Source organism: Phyllostomus discolor, chromosome 3 (assembly GCF_004126475.2).
Source record: "Phyllostomus discolor isolate MPI-MPIP mPhyDis1 chromosome 3, mPhyDis1.pri.v3, whole genome shotgun sequence".
Taxonomy (NCBI): Eukaryota; Metazoa; Chordata; class Mammalia; order Chiroptera; family Phyllostomidae; genus Phyllostomus; species Phyllostomus discolor.
The window spans coordinates 168,196,780-168,216,508 of NC_040905.2; the positions used below are offsets into that span (position 1 = coordinate 168,196,780).

At 37.6% G+C, this 19,729-nt stretch overlaps 1 protein-coding gene and 1 long non-coding RNA gene across 2 annotated transcripts in view; both read right to left on the reverse strand.

Annotated features, from left to right (window-relative positions):
• Positions 1-19,729, reverse strand: part of TRPM3 (transient receptor potential cation channel subfamily M member 3) — a 501,162-nt gene that overhangs the window by 367,115 nt on the left and 114,318 nt on the right.
• LOC118499701 lies at positions 2,423-4,023 on the reverse strand. The gene is made up of 2 exons (XR_004902210.1): positions 3,154-4,023; positions 2,423-3,106 (listed from the first exon to the last, which is right to left on the reverse strand). It is a non-coding gene; the product is annotated as an uncharacterized LOC118499701 (long non-coding RNA).

A 19,729-nucleotide genomic window follows, 5' to 3' on the forward strand; every position in this document is an offset into this window, starting at 1 on the left:
AACTCACCAAAGCATTTCACACACATTAATTTTTTGATTGATATAACAGTTTTCAGATATTAAATAAGAAAGGCATTTTTCAGTTCATTTTTTTAACAGAAAAGATGAATTTCAGAAAAGGTTAAGAAATGTACATTTAAGCAATTCAAAATTGATTGCAGTTCCATAAGGATGAAAGACCATCAGCATCAGTTTCTCTGAGGAGCTAAAGATACCTTCAGCAAGGGGGTTGTCAGTAGAACCATTTTACAGTATCGTGTTATCCTATTTCAAAATGTACCTTTAAAAATAAAAAAAATAACAAATTTAGGATTCTTTAAAAGAAAAAGATTGTATTACTTGCACCACAGCAATTCCTGGAAACACCTAGCAGAAAAGCCTTTTGAACATCTACGGTGTTATGAACATCTCTATGTGCCTCTTGGAATACATACATAATACTGCCCAAGGCCTTAGGCCAGGCTGTATATTATTCATATAAGTAACAACTGGGTTTTTATTTGTACACTTGTATAACATGGAATAGTCACAATTTCTAATGAAGTTTCTCTAATCAGTTGCAGTGGATAAATATCATCTAAGTCCTTAGGCTGGGGGAACCTCTCAGAGGGACCTCTATTAGCACAGCCCTTGCTAGTACACAGGTGTATCAAAGGCTAAAGGTGCTGCATTCTGTAGTGTTAGGATCACCTAGGAGCTTACTCTGGCTAGCCACCTGCCCTGTCCTGGCCAGCTTTCCTCTCAGTAGTCAGCATGGTATCATGGAAGAAATGTACTCTCTGGAATCAGGCCAGATTTGAATTCCAAGTCTGTCATCTTTTAGCTGAACAACCTTGGTCATGTTACCTAATTTCTCTGAGCCCAGGACTGTCATAGTTAAGAATAGGTAACAGGATCCCTGAAGACTACTTATCCAAATAATAGTGCCCAGTGCCTAGGATATATATTTTACTTTCCCTTCCATCCATGCCTCTCCCCCAAGCTCAAGCTTCATTCCCAGCTTGAGACAGAACCCAGGGGATCTCATTTCTCTGTACCTCCCACCCGCTTTCAGTGCAATTATATAGTGGGAATTAGTCTCCTTCCAGTGGAAAGAAGACTATCCATGGTGAGATTCCCCAGATAATTAGAGGAAGAAGCACTCCTGATGTAGAACAACTCAGGATGAGATGCTGGGCAAGAAGGAGCAAGGTGAATTAAGTATCATCCCATGAGCCAAAACCTCAGGAAGTTAAGGGTTTGTCCATTGCAAAAGAATACATAGAACAGGGACACTAACTTCCCCCACCCAGGAGGTCCTGTAGTGGGGATTTCTTAACTAGATGCACCAACATTTACACAGGGGAAAGTTCTCATGATGCCAAGCAACTAGGAAGAATGCCCAAAGTATATGGTAAAGGTCAACAGATTCAAAACTATCCTCACCCACCTTAGCTACTACTTTCCCAGATAGCAGAGGTGTTCTCAAAGTGTGGCCCATCCACAGGCACCTAACTTTGACAAAACATTTCTAAGCCCCAGCCCAAGCCTACCAAGTCCAAGGTTCCTGGAGATTCTTAGGATATATGCTACACTTAGCTACAGTATGACAGCATCATCTAAAGAAGCTCATTATTCTGAAAGTGCTTATGTCTTTAAAAAGGCCGTCTGTGCAGTGGTTGGGGAAATGGACTCTGAGAACCTGGCTGCCTGAAGTTTGTGTCTGGCTCCTCACTGTAGTATCTCCGTGGCCTTGGGCAAGTCACTCCACCTATCTATGCTTTAATTTCCTCTGGTAAAAATGGGCAAAATAATAGTCTCTACTTCACTGATTTTATTTCGAGGATTAAGTGAGATATGTAATCACTATACCTGATCTAGTGAGTATTTTGTAAATAACAGCTATTAAAAATAAAATTCCTTGCCTGAGAATGAAGGGTCCTAGTTGTTCCCACTGATGGACAGTAGACAAGTGCCTGATAATCCACCTGAGTTGTGATTTTCTCATTTGTGAATTACCATAATGGGATTCTTTTTAAAACTTAGATTTTTTTTTTAAAGAAGAAGAAGAGGACTAAGGCACAGCATTACTTTAAGTATGAAGGTCAAAACACAATTAAGAAATATATGTAAATACAAATCTAAAATATGTTCCACCTGCCTATTGGGGGCAAAAGGGGTGGGTCAGCCACTGTCAGCCCTAGTGCAGCTTTGACTAATGTGACATGTGAATAGACAAGTGCCTTGGGTGTTTTTCAGGGCCACTGGCTGCTGAGATTTATGTCTAGTGGCCAAAGCAAATGCAATTTAGCCCATGGAGTGTAAGAAAAACCACCATCTTCAGTATATTATATTTTACTCTTTTCTAGTCAATTGACATTGCTCAGAAAATCACTATGGTTTTTCCCTTTTCAAAACTTGTATTATTTTTCTTTTTCCAGTACAATCTTATTTACTTATTTATCTAGTGTATTTATAGAGATGCTTTCAGTGCTTCTGAGACATCTGCATTCAAGTTATTTCCAGTGTCCTGTCTGCAACATAAATTTCTGAAACACTGCCTCCCTAAGGAAATACTGTAGTTCCCGTCACAGGGTATGGCATTTAGCATCATGTTAATTTGCCATCAGCATAATTTAAACAACTTCATAAAACATAAATGGCATGAAATGCAAATGCCTTTATTTTGTGGCAGTCGGCTTTGTTTTATGGGAGGAAATGTGTCAGGTGCCACAGGCACACTGGGTGCCCTGCCAGTGTCTTCAACACAAAACACTGAGGTTTGGATGCCACCCACATCCCAGGGAAATGAACATGATTGCTCCAGAGTGCCACACTCATGCCATTTCCACAAATGCCAGAGAAAACTAAGATAAAATGAGATTTATTTCTCCCAGGGAAGAAAGAAAATCAAAAGATTCAGTATTGTTTTCCTGGTAAATATCTTGAGATAAGTCATCTTTCTTACAGCAGAATAGAATTCCCAAGTACTAATACAATAACTCCTAAGGCTAGATTGTGCACTGCTTTTTGATACCAGTGATAGGTCGATACACAAAGTCCCCTTTGGGCCAAATGATTCGTCACTTCAAGCCCATGCCTTCCAATTGGTTCTCCTTATCTCCTGCTATACCTCTCCATTTCCCATCCCATTGCTCATTCATACCAACAGACTTGGGGAGATGCATGTTGAGGGGGATGGTAATTTCATTTACTCATTTATCAAATATCTACTCTTGATGGATATAAAGATGATTATAGTAGTTTTCTTTATCCAAGGTGGTACCAGACCCTAAATATATCATACTCTTTCCTCTACATACATACCTATAATAAATTTAATTTATGAATTAGGCACAGTAAGATATTAACAATAATTAAAAATGAAGTAAAACAATTATGAAAATATACTGTAATAAGGTTTTGTGAATGTGATCTCTCAAAATAATGTTCAGTAGTCACCTCTCTTTCTGTGGTGATGTAAGATGATAAAATGTCTATTTAATGATGTGAAGTGAGATGAATGAGACATTCTTAAGAAAAATAAGGGTTACTGGAACACAAGCACTGCAATATGCACAGTTGATTTGATAATCGAGATGGCAGCTAGTAAATGACTGACAGATGGGGAGTGTTCATAGCGTGGAAACACTGGATAAAGGGCTGATTCACAGGTGTTCCGGGTGGGACTGAGCAAGACCCTGTGAAATTTCATCATGCTGTTCAGAATGGTGCACAATTTAAAACTTAAGAATGGTTTTCTTCTGGGATTTTTCATTTAATATTTTCAGTCCATGGTTGACTGCAGGTAACTGAAATCTCAGAGAGTGAAACTACGGGGAAGGGGAAACTACTTCATAATGATTGTTAGCTTTCTAATTTTAACTTCAGCCATCCTACATTGAAGAATCTCTATGAAACAAGCTTAAGCGAAATAAGCCAGGCAGTAAAAGACAAATACCATATGATCTCACCTTTAACAGGAACCTAATCAACAAAACAAACAAACAAGCAAAATATACCCAAAGACACTGAAATTGAAAACATGCTGACAGTGACTAGAGGGGAGAGGGGAGGGAATTTCAGGGAAAAAGGGTGAACAGTTTGCAGGAACAAGTATAAAGGACACATGGACAATAACAAGGGAGGAATGGAAATGGGAGGGAGATGGGGAGGGGTGGGGGGTTGGTCTGGGGTGGAGGTAAAAGGCAGAAAACTGTACTTGAACAACAATTAAAATTAAAAAGTTTAAAAAATCTCTATGAAACATATAATAACTAGTAAAATCACAGCTTTTTATTCAAAGAATTGTCCCAGGTCCCTTTTATATTTTACTTGATTGTTGAAATTTAGGAAGCTAACTTGTACTAAAGGGTAGGTTTTATTTCCCTTTCAATGTATCAAGATTATCAGATTTCAGTCTGGGCTGCCTTCTGCAAGAAGCTTCCTCTCACAGTAAAATGAATTTCTAGTATCCCCTCCATAACCCTGCACCCCCACCTCAGCCTTGCCCATCTCAATTGATGATCACTCCATTTTCCAATTTCTTGGGCCATGTACTTTCAAATTGTGACCTGACTTTTCTCTTTCTTTCATACCTAAGACACAGTCTGTCAGGAAATCCTATTTGTGTCTACCTTCCATATGTATCTAGAATTTGATCTCTGCTCTCCACCTGTCCATGGGTTGTGCCATGTAACTAGTTCTTGTCAATGAGTTGTGAGAAGTGAAATGTGCCACCTCCAGGTTAAGACACTTACATGTTGATGTGAGACATTCGAGAACTCTTGTTCTCTGTACAGAGATCAGCAATGTTTGTGGATGGCAACACTGGTCTTTGAGTTACTCCAATGAGCACAACCCTTCTGCACCCTCCCATGCCGCCAAACTATGATACACATAAAACATGAGCAAAAAATAAGCCTTGTTGTCTTAAGCCACTAAGATTTTGGGGTTGTGTGATAGCACAGCATCTTCTGAGCTACTCTGATTGATACATGGAAGATGGAAAAACTGCTTGTCCAATGTTACACAGCCAGGAAATCTAGACATTCCTCTACTATCACACATAATGAATTTCTGAAAGTGCACTGGACGCCCAGTGGTCTGAATGTCAAGCAATGTATTTTCATGCTTTAAAATGAGGCCTATTCCCAAGGAACTAAAGCATTTTGGAAAACCCTGCATGTGGCTTGTGCAGATGCTGCCGCCTTCAGAATCAGGCACCCAACCAACAGGGGAGGACTGTGATGGACAGCTAGGCTTAGGAGGAAGTGATTGCAGCAGGTTATCAGTTATTTGCACATGCTGGTTCGGTTCATCCAAGCATTTTCCTTTTCCACTGCTCAGGGAACCACAGCAAAGATGAAAAAAGATGAACCCCCCCCCCCCTGAAGATTTCTACATACTTCCCTACCCCCGCTCCCTACTCTTTCCCACATAATGGGAGCAGAACCAGAATTACTCTTTCCTCTCAATGGCCACTGCCATTTTATTGTCTAAGTTGGCTCTGAAACCTTATAGAGGGCAAACACTTGCTCTTTGCCAACCTTGCAAATATTACTTCCTGAAGTCCAGGTTGCTAGACTGGTAAAGAGAGTAAGTCTGTGGGGGCACAGTTACTCCTCACATGAGGAGAAGCCCCATGGGACCACCATCTTCTGAGTCACGGGGAAGGATGCCTGGATGTAAATTATGCTGTGGGTGTGATATTCCAGGGAGGAGAAGGAAGAATTGCCCTTCCACCCTTCTTAATGGCATCTAATGACTTTCAGGCTTCTCCTAGATAGCTTTTCAACACAATGATTTAATGAGAAAAGTGATTTTTGTCTACACTATCATATAATTTCTACTTCTTGAAAACTGTAGGTGTCCTTCCTTAAAATGGTTATTTGAGTTGAGTTCTACACCTACAAATACATACAGCTGGCTATAACTTTAATAGAAATGCTCGAGTGTGAAAGAGCTGTACCTAATTTATATAGCCTCTCAACTCTCCAGGTTATTAGATAACTGTACTCCAACCTCATCTTGTATAATCTAGAACTTGCAGTATTGCTATATCTGGAACTCAGTTTCGGGTATCTGGAAGTTTGCTGGAGGCAGAGGGGAAAGTAAATAGGGGAGCCAACTGGATGCATAAAGCAAAACAGGTAGGAGATACTTATTAATGTTAAAAGGAATAGCAAAATTTATTGGTATTTTTTAGGTATTTGCTTTATGTCAACATTGTTCTCCTTATTGTAAGTACAGTTAAGAGGACAACCATTGCCTGTGGGAGTTTTGTTCTAACAGGGATGACCTAAATTTAACCAACATTCCTCACAACTACCACCACCTCTTACTCACACACAGTGTCGTGGACTGTTGTGGCTGTCATATCAAAATGCCACAGACTGGTAGCTTAAACAATAGAAATTCATTTCCTCTTAGACTGAAAAGTCCAAGATCAAGGTGTCAGTAGGGTTTAGTTTCTAGTGAGGGCTCTCTTCTTGGCTTTGTAAAAAGCCCCATGTACTATGTCCTTGTGTGGTGACAGGAAATGGGAGTTTATTTGAGAGGGGATGGAGCATCTCTCTTCCTTTTCTTATTAGGCCACAATTCTATCAGATTAGGGTTCTAATCTACCCATGTCATTTAACCTTAATTGTCTTCCAAAGACTCTTTCTCCAGGCACAGTAATACTGGGTATTAGGACACATATGTGGGTTTGAAGACATCTCCTTCATGTTCTTATTCTGCTCCAGTCTGTACCCAGGATGACTGGTTTGGTTTACTTACCTCTCTGAACTCAATCATCTGGTTTCCATCTCTTTTACTTCCCACCACCAATTTATTTGCTCAACAGCATCCCAGGCCCTGTCAATATATCACCCCCATCTCCAATCAACTGCCTTGCCTTGAACTTCTGCCTAAAAAAGTGGACAGAAGTGATTAAAAATCAACTGGGCTGTTTTTTAAACATGAAAATCCAATCTTTGGATGTTCTGTGCTGAGATAGATACACTGCTATGGCTTCTTCTCCCCCTTTTCCATCTTTGCCTATGTATTACAGTCAAGAGAGTACATTATATTCATGTATTTTAAGAAATCTATGTCACAAAAATGTGAGTTGATGGATGTGTTAATTAACTAGATGGGGGGAATCCATTCACAATGTATAAATATATCAAATAATCACAATGTATACTTTAAATACCTTACAATTTTGTTAATCATACATCCATAGAGCTAAAAGTAAAAAGTACACACACACACAAAAATCTAAAGCAGCTTTAATACATACACACATATATGAGTGCACACATACACACGCACACGCACGTGCATACATAAATACCTCATTTCTTGGGCAACTGCAAAGCTCAAGAGTCACATCAAAGAAGTTGCTTCCTAATTAGCATGAGCTTTGATGAACCTATAACCCGTGTCAATTCTCTGCTCTCCCATCCCCACAGACCTGCTCACTTCTACCGAGAAAGATGACAATGTGATTTGGTCTTGGTTCAGCTTTATACACCTTGATTTTTAGAACTGAAGTGTAGGAAAGTAGTTCTGTCACATCTTTTGCAGTTTTATAGCACAGTGGCTTGAAAATGGGAGAGTAAAAGCACCAATAGAGCTATCTCTTTGATTTAGGCCACTGTCTCTAGAAATTTTCCTAATAAATTATGAATAAGGTATCTGGGAGTACATGATTAACCCATTAGCAAAGATTGTTTTATTGCTTTGGTTGGAAAGCAGTTAGAAAATGTGTCATCTGGCAGAGGTAGAAGTGTCAGGCAAGGTCTGAGAGAGTAAAGCTTAAAGGGAGACAGTTGCTAAAAGAACTGAGCAGTTTCTGAAGATTGTATTTGCCTGTGAAATTTTACCTGAGAAAGTCCAGGATTCTCACCCTGGGTCAATTACTATCCAGCAAGGGGACCTCCAGCAAATCACCCACCGTCTATCAATCTTAGTTTCCTTGACAGTAAGATGGAGATAATAGTAGTATCTAAATTATATGGTTGTTGGGAAGATGGAATGAGGTAATGTAGGCAAACATTTGCCAAACTGGTTCATTGTAAGTACTCAATAAATGCTAATAATTATTGTTACATGAGGATGATAGCATTTTTTGCTCACTCCATTTCATGTGCTTCTAAGACATAAATAAAAAAATTCAAAAATGCTGTAGAAAAACATTGAAGCATTTTGATCTTATAAAATATTGTCTTTGTATTACCCCTGAATAAATTGGACTTGATCCAATAATGCACTAACGCTATTCTGAGGAGACAAAATGATCCCAAGAGGACTATGTTAATGTGCCTTGAAATACTGGTGTGACTCAAGCAAATCTTGCAAAGCTTTTGGCTCCTTCTGAAACCTTGGAGGACTAGGGCTATCTCATCATCTACACCCCATCAAACCTTAGTTCTGGGTTACATCCACTCTCCAAACTAGTTTTACCTTATCCATCATAAATGTTCTCTTTTCCCTCTCAGCCTAGCCTGGCATCTCTCTAATAACTTTATTTCCCCAACAGTTATAATGTACAACCTCACATTTTGGGATCAACTTACTGATATAACAATAAATTCAAGATTATAAACCTCAAATGGGCTTTCAACTATACATGGTATTCTTACCATCACTTCCCTAGTAAACTATCTGTAATTTCCACAGTGACTATTTGAAACATTTCCAATCTCACTTGACGTTACTCAGAAAATCAAAAATTTCCAAAGGAACCTCTTAAAAATGACAAGCCTATTGACCTAGATAACAGTAATTATCTTCTTGTTTGTTGGATTAAAAGTGTTATTCCTTCTATTATCTAAGCTTTAGATCCTTCGCCTCTAGTCTTAGGAACCTGACATATGCTTACTCATTTTTCTCTTCCATATAATCAACTAACCCCTTTCAAATGTATCCTTCCTGTCAACATTTAAACCTGTGCAATCTTAGTTATCTTCAAATAACACTTTCCAACCCTCACATCTTACTCCGACTCCCAGCACATTTTCACCCCCCATCTTTATGTAGTCAAACTTGTTTAAAAGCCACTAATCTCTCAGTCTTCTTTCCTCATGCCTTTTTCTAGTAACCTCCACAGTCTGGAATCCATGCCATCACAGTAAGCATTTCTGCTAGGGGCACCACTGACCTCCATATTGCTAAATCCACTCAGCTCTCATCAACATTAGATGCTGCAAATTATTTCCTTCTGCTAAAACCCCTCATCCCTTGACATCCATGATCCTCCTGCCATAGTTTCTCTCTTATCCTCCCGATATCTCTTTGTACTCTTGTAGCCTGACAATGTTTTCCCTAGCCATTAGATGTTGAAGTTCCTCTAGCATCATTTCCAACATCTCATTTCCCCAAGCAACATTACTCACCCTTCACAGCTTAGACCCTTCAGACCAAGGTAACTGAGTGCCTGCTTGGCACATGCATGTACTGTAATACTTCAAAGATATCAAACACATCCTATCCAAGGTTCATTTTCTCTCATTCCAGCATTTTCTCCCTAGTTGAAAGACATCTCTGTGAAAATAAACCAAAAAAAAAGCTACCCAAATGTGAACAAGAAAAGTCTATTCAGAGCAAGAACATCAGTCAACATAACTGGTATTTGGCAGAAACACAAAGGTGGGCAAAGGAGTAGGAATGGTTTATAGTGGAGAAAAAGAGAGGCTTCAAGTATATCCTGATTAGAGGCTGTTGACATAGGGTAGTTAGTTGTTAAGTGGACTAACTAGAAGTGGCTTCCTTTATGATTGATTAAAAGTATATATTTGGCCTTCTCCAGTTGGTCCTACATTGGAAATGGGTCAAAAGTTAGGAAATATGTCAGTTACTAATCAACCACTGGCTGTTTTAAGCTGATTGTTACAGGGATTCTTGTTTGGCTTCCTGGACAGGTTGCCAAGATGGTAATCTGAGATCTTGGAATGATAACTATAAATAGTAGATTAGCTTCCTGGGCTGTTTGTGCTGATTATGGGTCATATTCCTACTTTATATATGGTCTGGCCATTGTGTATTTATATATTCAGTCTCTTAACTCCATCAGTCCAGTCTGGTAAACCAGAAACCAAAGGCAGACACAGTTATTGCCAACCCAATAGCCACTACTCACACTTTTGTAAAAGTGTTAAAAGCATTACCCATCAACTATGTGCTTGTTCTGATGATAATCAGGAATGGTTCATTATAAGCAACAGATTGTAAAATGAAAATTTAATTGAAGAAAGATGAGGAGTACTGAGAACTACATTATTCCAAGACTGGGAACTGATAATATTTGTCAATGTCAAAATGTTTAGTTTGGTTTGGTTATTGACTTATTACTTTACAGCAAAGATAATTTTATTACTACAAGGAAAATTGAACCCATTCATATGTGTTAGCTATAGTCTTGCAGAATTCAGTATAGACTTGAAAGAGTCAAAATTGCTAAGGGAAGCTCTTTCTGCCAATAGCTTGAAATTTAAATAAACTAAGACTTCTATAATTTGAAGCTCTGCAGCATTGGAATAATGGAATTCCCACTGTGAATTAGTGTAAACAGAGAGAGGGGCAAAAGATACACCTGAGAAAATAATGAGTCTCTGGCATCTTCTAAGCATTTCCTCTTATTCCCTGCTTTACAAAGGGGAAAAAGACTGATTGCAAAGAGAAGTTTAAGGGAGGTATCTTCCCATACCATTGGAGATACTATTTTATATTTTAAATAGAACCACTAAAATAAAAGCTACTGAGATTAATAGAGGAAATGGCCTGGTGACTAGAAGATAATATAGATATCCTCAAGGATTATGCACAGGAAGATTATTGGCTCTGGTTTTACAATATGGAACAGACTTGGAAAAAAAAAGACCAGAAAGGAAGCCTAGTAATTTTTGTCTCTGAGTACAAGATTGCTAAATTTACCACATGCTTGCTGAATATAATCTGTAACAGGCTCTGCAATGATTTTTTGGGAGAGAACAATGATTCTACAACTCATACCTAGAATGCTAAGAGGACATTCTACCCAATATATATCTTAGATGTCACTTTGAAGAACAACAGATAAGAAAGATTCTTCCTTAGGGTAGAACCAATGGTGCCTAGATTGATTAACTAACCCTTACCAAAGCAGAGTCCCTGCTTTTCCTGTATAAAAACATATGATACATGCCATTTTTAAATGGATGTGTTTTATCTCATTTCCCCTTTTTAAAATAGTAGTTTTAATTGTACTCATCCATTTACTTCTTTGGCATAGTTGTTCAGTGAGATAGGATTGAATAATTTTGCTTCTACACTTAGAATACCTAAACTTGAGTAGACATATTCAGACCTGATGCAGGGGAATAACTTTCCACTAGTTACCCCAACAGGAAAAAAAGAAAACTGGTTAAGATTTAAAATTTTCTTTATAGGACTGGAAGTCAGTGTATTCTATGCATGCCATTTCTTAAATGTATATGTGGGGTAATGAACATTTATGGACCTCTGGTAGTCAAACAAATGGACTATGGCAGATGCTATGGGCAGACAATTCCAGTCATTCTCTATCCTCTCCCTTACTGCTTCTTCAGTGATACAACATTAAGTTTACATGTAAGTTCATTCATGGGTTTGGTATAAGCTGAGCCTTATTTCAGCCCCAATGTAAATCTTGTTATTCTGAATCAATCTTGGCAATTCCATTTCACACCAGTGATTGTTTTAGGAATGAACACATGATGCATTTCTGGCCAATAAGATAAAACAAGAAATATGCTGAGAGGTTTCTAGAAATTCTTTTCTTATCTTTTAAAAAAAGTAATAGAAGATTTCCTCAACTTGATAAGAAATACCTACAAAATGTATACAGTTAACATTGTGCTTAATGGTGAGAAACTAAAAGCTTTCCCACTAAGATCAAATATAAGGCAAAGATGTCTCCTCTTACTACTCCTTTACATCATATGAGATGTCCTAGCTAATACAATAAGACAAGAAAAGGAAATAAAATGTATATAAATTGGGAAGGAAGAAATAAAATGGTCTTTGTAGATTACATATCATCTACGTAGAAACTTGGAAAGAATCAACAACAACAACCCCCTCTAGAACTACTAAGTGACTATAACAAGATTATAGAAAGGAGGTAAGATTAATAAAAAACATCAATCACTGTCCTACATACCAACAATAAAAGCAGATTTTGAAATTTAAAACATAATATCACTTATATTAACAACAAACAAAATATGTACAAGATCTATATCAATAAAACTGAAAAACTTATGAAAGAAATCAAAGATGAATTAAGTAAATGAAGAAATATTTATGGAGAGTAAGGCTCAAAATTGCCAAGATATTAGTTCTTTACACTTTGACCTATAAATTCAATATAATCCTAATACAAAGCCTAGTGAGTTTTTTGTGAATATTGATGAACCAATTCTTAAGTTTATATGGAAACACAAAAGAACAAGTATAACTAATATAATATTTAAAGAGAACAAAGTGGCTCCAGATTCCAGCCAAGATGGAGGTGTAGGTAGATATGCTTCACTTCCTCACACAACCAAAAGAAATACAACAACCACTTTAAAAACAAAAACCAACCACAGCTGCCAGAAAGTCAAACTGTGTGGAAGTCCAACAACGAAGTAGTTAAAGGAGAAACATTCATGCAGATAGGCAGGAGGGGTAGAGGTGGGCAGCTGGGATGGAGAGAACTCACAGCAAGGCAGCAGCTAGAGAACTGGGTGGTCCCACATTCATGAGTGGATAAGTCCAGAAGAAGAGCTGGGGAGCAAGACAAACTGCACAACCCAGATTTGCAGCATAGGGAAAGAAAGCTTCAAAACCTCTGGCTGTAAGAATCTGTGGGGTTGAAGCATCAGGAGAAACTCCCAGTCTCACAGGAGAGTCCAGTGGAGAGTCACACAGCATCCTAGAAAGTACACAAACCCACCCATCTGGGGAATCAGCACCTGAAAGGACACAATTCACTTATATGAAGCAAGGGAAGTGATGGAAAGTGAGGTGAGAGCCAAGCAACATAGCAAGCAGCATTGTTCCCTCTCTGATCTCTCCCCACATACAGCACCCCAGTGCAGTGATGTGGGTTGCACTGCCCCATGAATACCTAAGGCTCTGCCTATTACAATGTAACAGGTACACAGAGACAAAGAAATATGGCCCGAATGAAAGAACAGATCAAAGCTCCAGGAAAAAGAGCTAAGTGACAAGAAGATAGACAATCTATCAGATGCAGAGTTCAAAACACTGGTAATCAGGATGCTCACAGAAATGGCTGAGTATGGTCACAAAATAAAGGAAGAAGTGAAGGCTATGCAAAGTGAAACAAAGTAAAATATACAGGGAACCAATAGTGAGGGGAAGGAAATCAGGACTCAAATCAATGATTTGGAACAGAAGGAAGAAGTAAACATCCAAATGGAACAGAATGAAGAAACAAGAATTCAAAAAAATGTGGAGAGGCTTAGGAACCTCTGGGACAACATTAAATGTTTCGACATCCAAGTCATAAGGGGTGACAGAAGGAAAAGAGGAAGAGCAAGAAATTGAAAACTTATTTGAAAAAATAATGAAGGAAAACTTCCCCAATCTGGCAATAGAAATAGACATGCAAGTCCAGGACCCTCAGAGAGTCCCAAAGGAGTTGGATCCAAGAAGACATACACCAAGACATATCATAATTAAATTACCCAAGGTTAAAGATAAGGAGAGAACCTTAAAAGCAGCAAGAGCAAAGGAGACATTCACCTACAAAGGAGTTCCCATAAGACTATCAGCTGATTTCTCAAAAGAAACCTTACAGGGAAGAAGGGGTTGGAAAGAAATATTCAAAGTTATGAAAGGCAAGGACCTACATCCAAGATTAGTCTATCCAGCAAAGCTATCATTTAGAATGGAAGGGCAGATAAAGTGCTTCTCAGATAAGGTCAAGTTAAAGGAATTCATCATCACAAAGTCCTTATTATACGAAATGTTAAAAGGGTTTATCTAAGAAAAAGAAGATGATCAAAACTATGAACATTAAAGTGACAGCGAACTCACAACTATCAACAACTGAACCTAAAACAAAAACAAACTAAGCAAACAAGTAGAAAAGGAACAGAATCACAGAAATGGAGTTCACATGGAGGGTTATCAGTGGGGAAGGGGTGGGGAGAGAATGGGGGAAATATACAGGGAATAAGAAGGATAATTTCTAAGTACAAAAATAGACAGGGGGAGGTTAAGACTATTATAGGAAATGGCAAAGCCAAAGAACTTATATATACGACCCATGCCCATGAACTAAGGGAAGAGGAATGCTGGAGAGAGGGCAGTTGCAGGTAGGAGAAGTTAAAGGGCAGAATAAATGGGGCAACTGTAATAGCATAATCAATAAAATATACTTAAAAATAAACAGAACAGAGCTAGAAGACTAACACTGCTGAGCTCTTAGACTTGCTATACAGAGACAATAATCAGACAGTGTGGTACTGGTGAAAGAACAAATAGATTGATAGAACAGAATAGCCCCCAAATAAGTCCACAGAATCAACTGAACTCTGACAAAGTACCAAAGGCAATACAAAGGAGCAACAATATCTCTTCAACAAATGGTGCTGAAACAATTGAACAGCCAAATGCAAAGTAAAAAAGGAAACTAGACACAGACCTTACAGCCTTCACAAAAATTAACTCAAAATGGACCAAAGACCTAATTGTAAAATGTAAAACTATAAAGTGTCTAAAAGACAGTATAGGAGAAAACTTAGATGGCCTTGTGTATGGTGATGGCTTTTTAGACACAATACCAAAGGCACAACCCATGAAAAAAAAAGGATTGATAATCTGGACTTAACTAAATAAACAATATCTGCTCTGAGAAAGAAATCACCAAGAGAATGAGAAGAGAAGTCACAGACTGGAAGAAAATATTTTCAAAAGACATATCTGATAAAAGACTGATATCTAAAATATACAAACTTCTTAAAATTCAGTAATAAGAAAACATAACTTGATTAAAAAAATAGGTCAAAGACCTTATGAGACACCTCACAAAAAAGTACTATACAGGTGGCAAATAAGTGTATGAAAAGATGCTCTACATCAGATGCCATCAAAGAAAAGCATGTTAAAACAACAATGAAATACCACTACAAACCTATAAGAATGGCCAAAATCTAGAACACAGCCAAAAGCAAATACTGGCCAGGGTATGGATCAACGAGAACTCTGCTTCACTGCCAGTGGGAATGCAGAATGATACAGCCACATTGGAAGACAATTTGGCAGTTTCTTACAAAACTAAATATACTCTCACCATATGACCCAGCCGTCATAGTCTTTGGTATTTACTCACAGGAGTGGAAGATGTATTCCCACACACAAACCTGAACATGATGTTTATAGCAGCTTCTTTGGCAATTGTTAAAACTTCAGTAAGTAAATGGATAAACTGTGGTACATATGCATAATGGGAATTATTCAGTGATAGAAAGAAATGAGCTATCAAGCCATAAAAAGACATAGAGGAATCTTAAAATACATATTGCTAAGTAAAAGAAGATAATCTAAAAAGATTACCTACTGTATAATTCTAACCATATGACATTCTGGAGAATGCAAAACTATGGAGACACTGAAAAAAATCAGTGGTTGCCAGAGACTGAGTCTGGATGGATGAATAGGCAGAGCACAGAGGAATTTTAGGGCCTTGAAACTCTTCTCTATGACACTGTAATGATGGATACATGCCATCACACATTTTTCCAAACCTATAGAATATTCAAAACCAAGACTGAACTCCAATGTTAACTACAGACTTCAGGTAATTATGATGTGTCAGCATAGGTTCATCAATTGTAACAAATGTACCACTCTTGTAGGGGATTTTGATAAGGGAGAAGTTATGCATGAGTGGGGGGAGGAGGCATATGGGAAACCTCTATAATGTCCTCTCAATTTTGCTGTGACACTAAAAGTGCTCTGTAAAAATAGTCTTAAAGAAGAGGAATACTTGAGCAAAAATAAGATATACCATGTTCTTAGAAGTACTCAATATCAAAAAGATGTCAATTCTCAGGATTCATTAATGTATGTAATATAATTCCAATGAAACATCATACAGTCTTTTTCTGAAACCAGATTAAGTCAGCTACAAAGTTTATTTGGAAGAATAAGCAAGCATGTTTTTCAGGAAACTTAAAAAAATCAATGTCGGGAAGGGGGTGGGGATAGCTCACAGATATTAAGATATGTAAACTTCTACAATTAAAATAGCATGTACATGTGTATGAAGAGAGAGATAAACCAATGAAATAGGATAGAACACTCAGAAACAGACATGAGTACATTAAAAAATTCAGGACATGATAAAAAAATTTCTCAAATCAGTTACTTGAGGGAAGATAATTGACTTTTTATCAAGTTGATAAACTGAGTAGAAATAAGGAAAAAGATAAAATAGAATGGATCTCTCACAATGCACACCAAACTTATTCTATATACAGCAGAGAACTGAATATAAAGAATAAAATCATACAAATGCTTTCATTAATTATGAGGGAAAATTGATAAGTTTGAGTATACAGAAGTAAAGGCTTTTGTGTAACAGAAAGCATCATCAGTAAAATAAAATGCCAAATGACAAAATAAGAAAAATATTTTCATATTAATTCACAAAACACTATAATCTTAGATGTTATCCAAATATATATGTAATATATAAACACTTTCTCAAAATTTAGGAGGAAAAGTCTCACAACACAATAGAAAAATGAGCAAATTATATAACCAGAGAGATGACAGGAAAATAATGCAGAGGGCCCTGAACATTTAAAAAGATGTTAGTTATGCTTTTATCAAGACAAATGCAAAACAGAATATAGTGTGATTCTACTTTTCCTCTATCAGATTGGCAAAAATCCAAAGTCTGACAATAGTCATCACTACCCAGGCTATCAGGAAACAAACATTCTGATATGTTGCTGGTGGGAAGGCAAAGATGCACAGCATCACCATGGAGGAAAATTGTGTTTGGTGCTGAAATTACACAGGTATTTACCCTTTGAAAGAGCAACCCGTCTTCTGGGAATATGTTTCAAAGACACATTGGAAAAGATATGAAATGACATATATGAACACATTTATTCATTATAACACTATCTGTAATAACAAAAGAATGGGATTTATCCAAATGTCTGTCAATAAAGGGCTGGTTGAGTAAATTATGGTACAGCCATAAATAGAATAGGAAACAGCTATAAAAGGGAGTGAGGAAGACCTTTATATTATCTCTGTAGAGTGAACATCAGGGAATATTGTTAAGTGAGAAAACTCTATGGGTGGAACAGTATGTCTAGTATGCTATCCTTTGTAAGAAAAGAGGGGGTATATACATCTTCATATTTGCTTTTATTTTCAGAAAGAAACAATGAGGGAATAACCATCAAGCTAAAACAAATGTTTACTAGAGAGGAAGGAAGGTAATAGAGAGGGGACAGGGATGAAATGCCTTTTCTTCTGGACGTGGTTGTGTACACAGTGATGACTGGTTGTCACTCTCGCCAGCATGCAACCATGATGGACACAACCCAAAGGCTCATGGCATGCACTGAAGACGGCAGAGTGGACCCAGAATAAATCTGGGTTCCTGATGACATTAGAGCTGATAAATCAACAACAAAATCACTACATTTGCAGACTTTTATTACGCAATATAACACTTAACCATATTGAGTTGTCTTTTTACTCTGACTTAAAGCCAAAAGAATACTAACTGATACATTATCACTTAGTCATTGTAAAACATGAGAAATGATTTACGAAAAGTATCTACTATCACACCTCATTGCACAGTAAACATTTAGTAAATGTTAGTAATGCTATTAACTACTTTTCTACTGTCTAATCTATCATCTAATTCTTTCTATCATCATCAGTTCCTCAATTTAATTGATATGCTTTTCTTTTCTCCATCCTCACTAAAGTTACCATAATCTTTCTTCTGGAATATGTAGAAGCACATTCATTGCTAATCTGATCATATAGTGAACCTGAATATGTCTTTCTGTTCCCATCCAACTAAAAAAACATAATTTCTTTGCTTTTGGAATAATAAAAATCTTTAGCATAACCTGCAATAGTCCTCCATGGTCTGTCATACTAAGCATTTGAGCTGTATCCTCCATTACTCTCTTCTTGACCCCTGTCCTATAACCATGCTTGACTTATTTCAGTTCCCAGAGTAAACTTTGCTCCTTCCCACCCAAGGGCCTTTGACCATGCTGTCCCCAGGTGAAATGCATTCCCAATCGACCCTCCCTCATTTTCTGAATTCACACCTACCTTAGCCAAAGCATGGTATGTTCAGGGAGGCTCTGCCAAAAACCTCAGTCCAGATCAAGTTCTTTTATTAATGTTTTTCATAGAAAGCTTCTTTCCTCCTTGTATCTAATATATGGTATACCTGGGATCTCAACAAGACACAGGTTTCTTGTCTACTCTAACGTGCATATAGGGCAGATCATTCATTCTATCCCACACCACATTCAGAAGGTTGAGGGTTGTCAATTTAGCACTTCATTTTCTAAAAGATTCCTTGACTACTCATAGCACACATGTTATTCTTCCTAGTGAGGGCATAGCAGAGTAGTGTAAGGAATGTGGACTTTAGCATTATACAGACCTCAATTTAAACCTCACCCCTAGTCCTGATGAGCTGTATGACTCTGGGGAGTTATCCATAAGCATCATTACTTTTTACTATACAATCACAACAATGCAGGTTGTAACAATTTGCCATTTTTGGTGTAGAGGGCCTAACAGAGTACCTACTAGGTGCTATTATAGTGGTTTTTCCTCTCTTCCATATTATACCTTCTCTTTACTTAAAGTCTATTTCTGGTCCAATCCTCAGAGATATTCCCCAAAATATTAGTTACACCAGGGTTTAAATCCATTAGTTTGGGACTCATGAGTTCCCTCATAGTATTCCCATAACTGCTCTCTCAAGGTCTGGTAATGCTCTGCAGTGCATAATAAATATTGCTCATGTGGTTATTGGCATCTTTCAAAACAACCTTATTTCATGATCAAAATGCCCTTGATTTAAATTTTCTTTCAGAACTATTCAATAGAAAAAGACTTCAAAAAGTGACCTTTTGAAAACTTGGGATTAGCGTATTCTGTGACAAATTTGTTATCATCCCATGGAGAATTGAGAAAAATAAGAACGTACAAGGTTATCTTTTAGTCTGCAATTGTTCTAAATTTTTTTTTTTTGGTGTTAAAATATATGTTCTTAAAGTAGGCAGGCTTATGTTAGCCACTGAGATTCTTTGGAATCTCTGGAAAACATCACTAAAGAACAAGATTTCTCAAATAGCTCTTCCAAGACCATGATTTCAAACAATTCCCAAACCAGGAATCACATAGTCTGGGAGGAAGTTCTAGAAATCAACATCTTTAATAAATTCTCCATTGATTCAAATGCACCCTCATGTTAGAGAACCACTACTATGCACTAAAATGTGCAGACCTTCATTCCAGATACTTGAGAGTTTGAAATGCTGCTTTGTGTAGTTTTCTGGCTGGGTGACCTACGATGTTTTACAACTGCAAGGAAATGAATTTTCCAACCACCTGAGAGAGCATAGAGGAAGTTCTCCCCCTCATTGGGTCTCCACATGAGGACACAGCTGGCTGGCATCCTGCTTTTGATTTTGCCATCCCCTGAACAGAGAACTCAGCCATGCTGTGC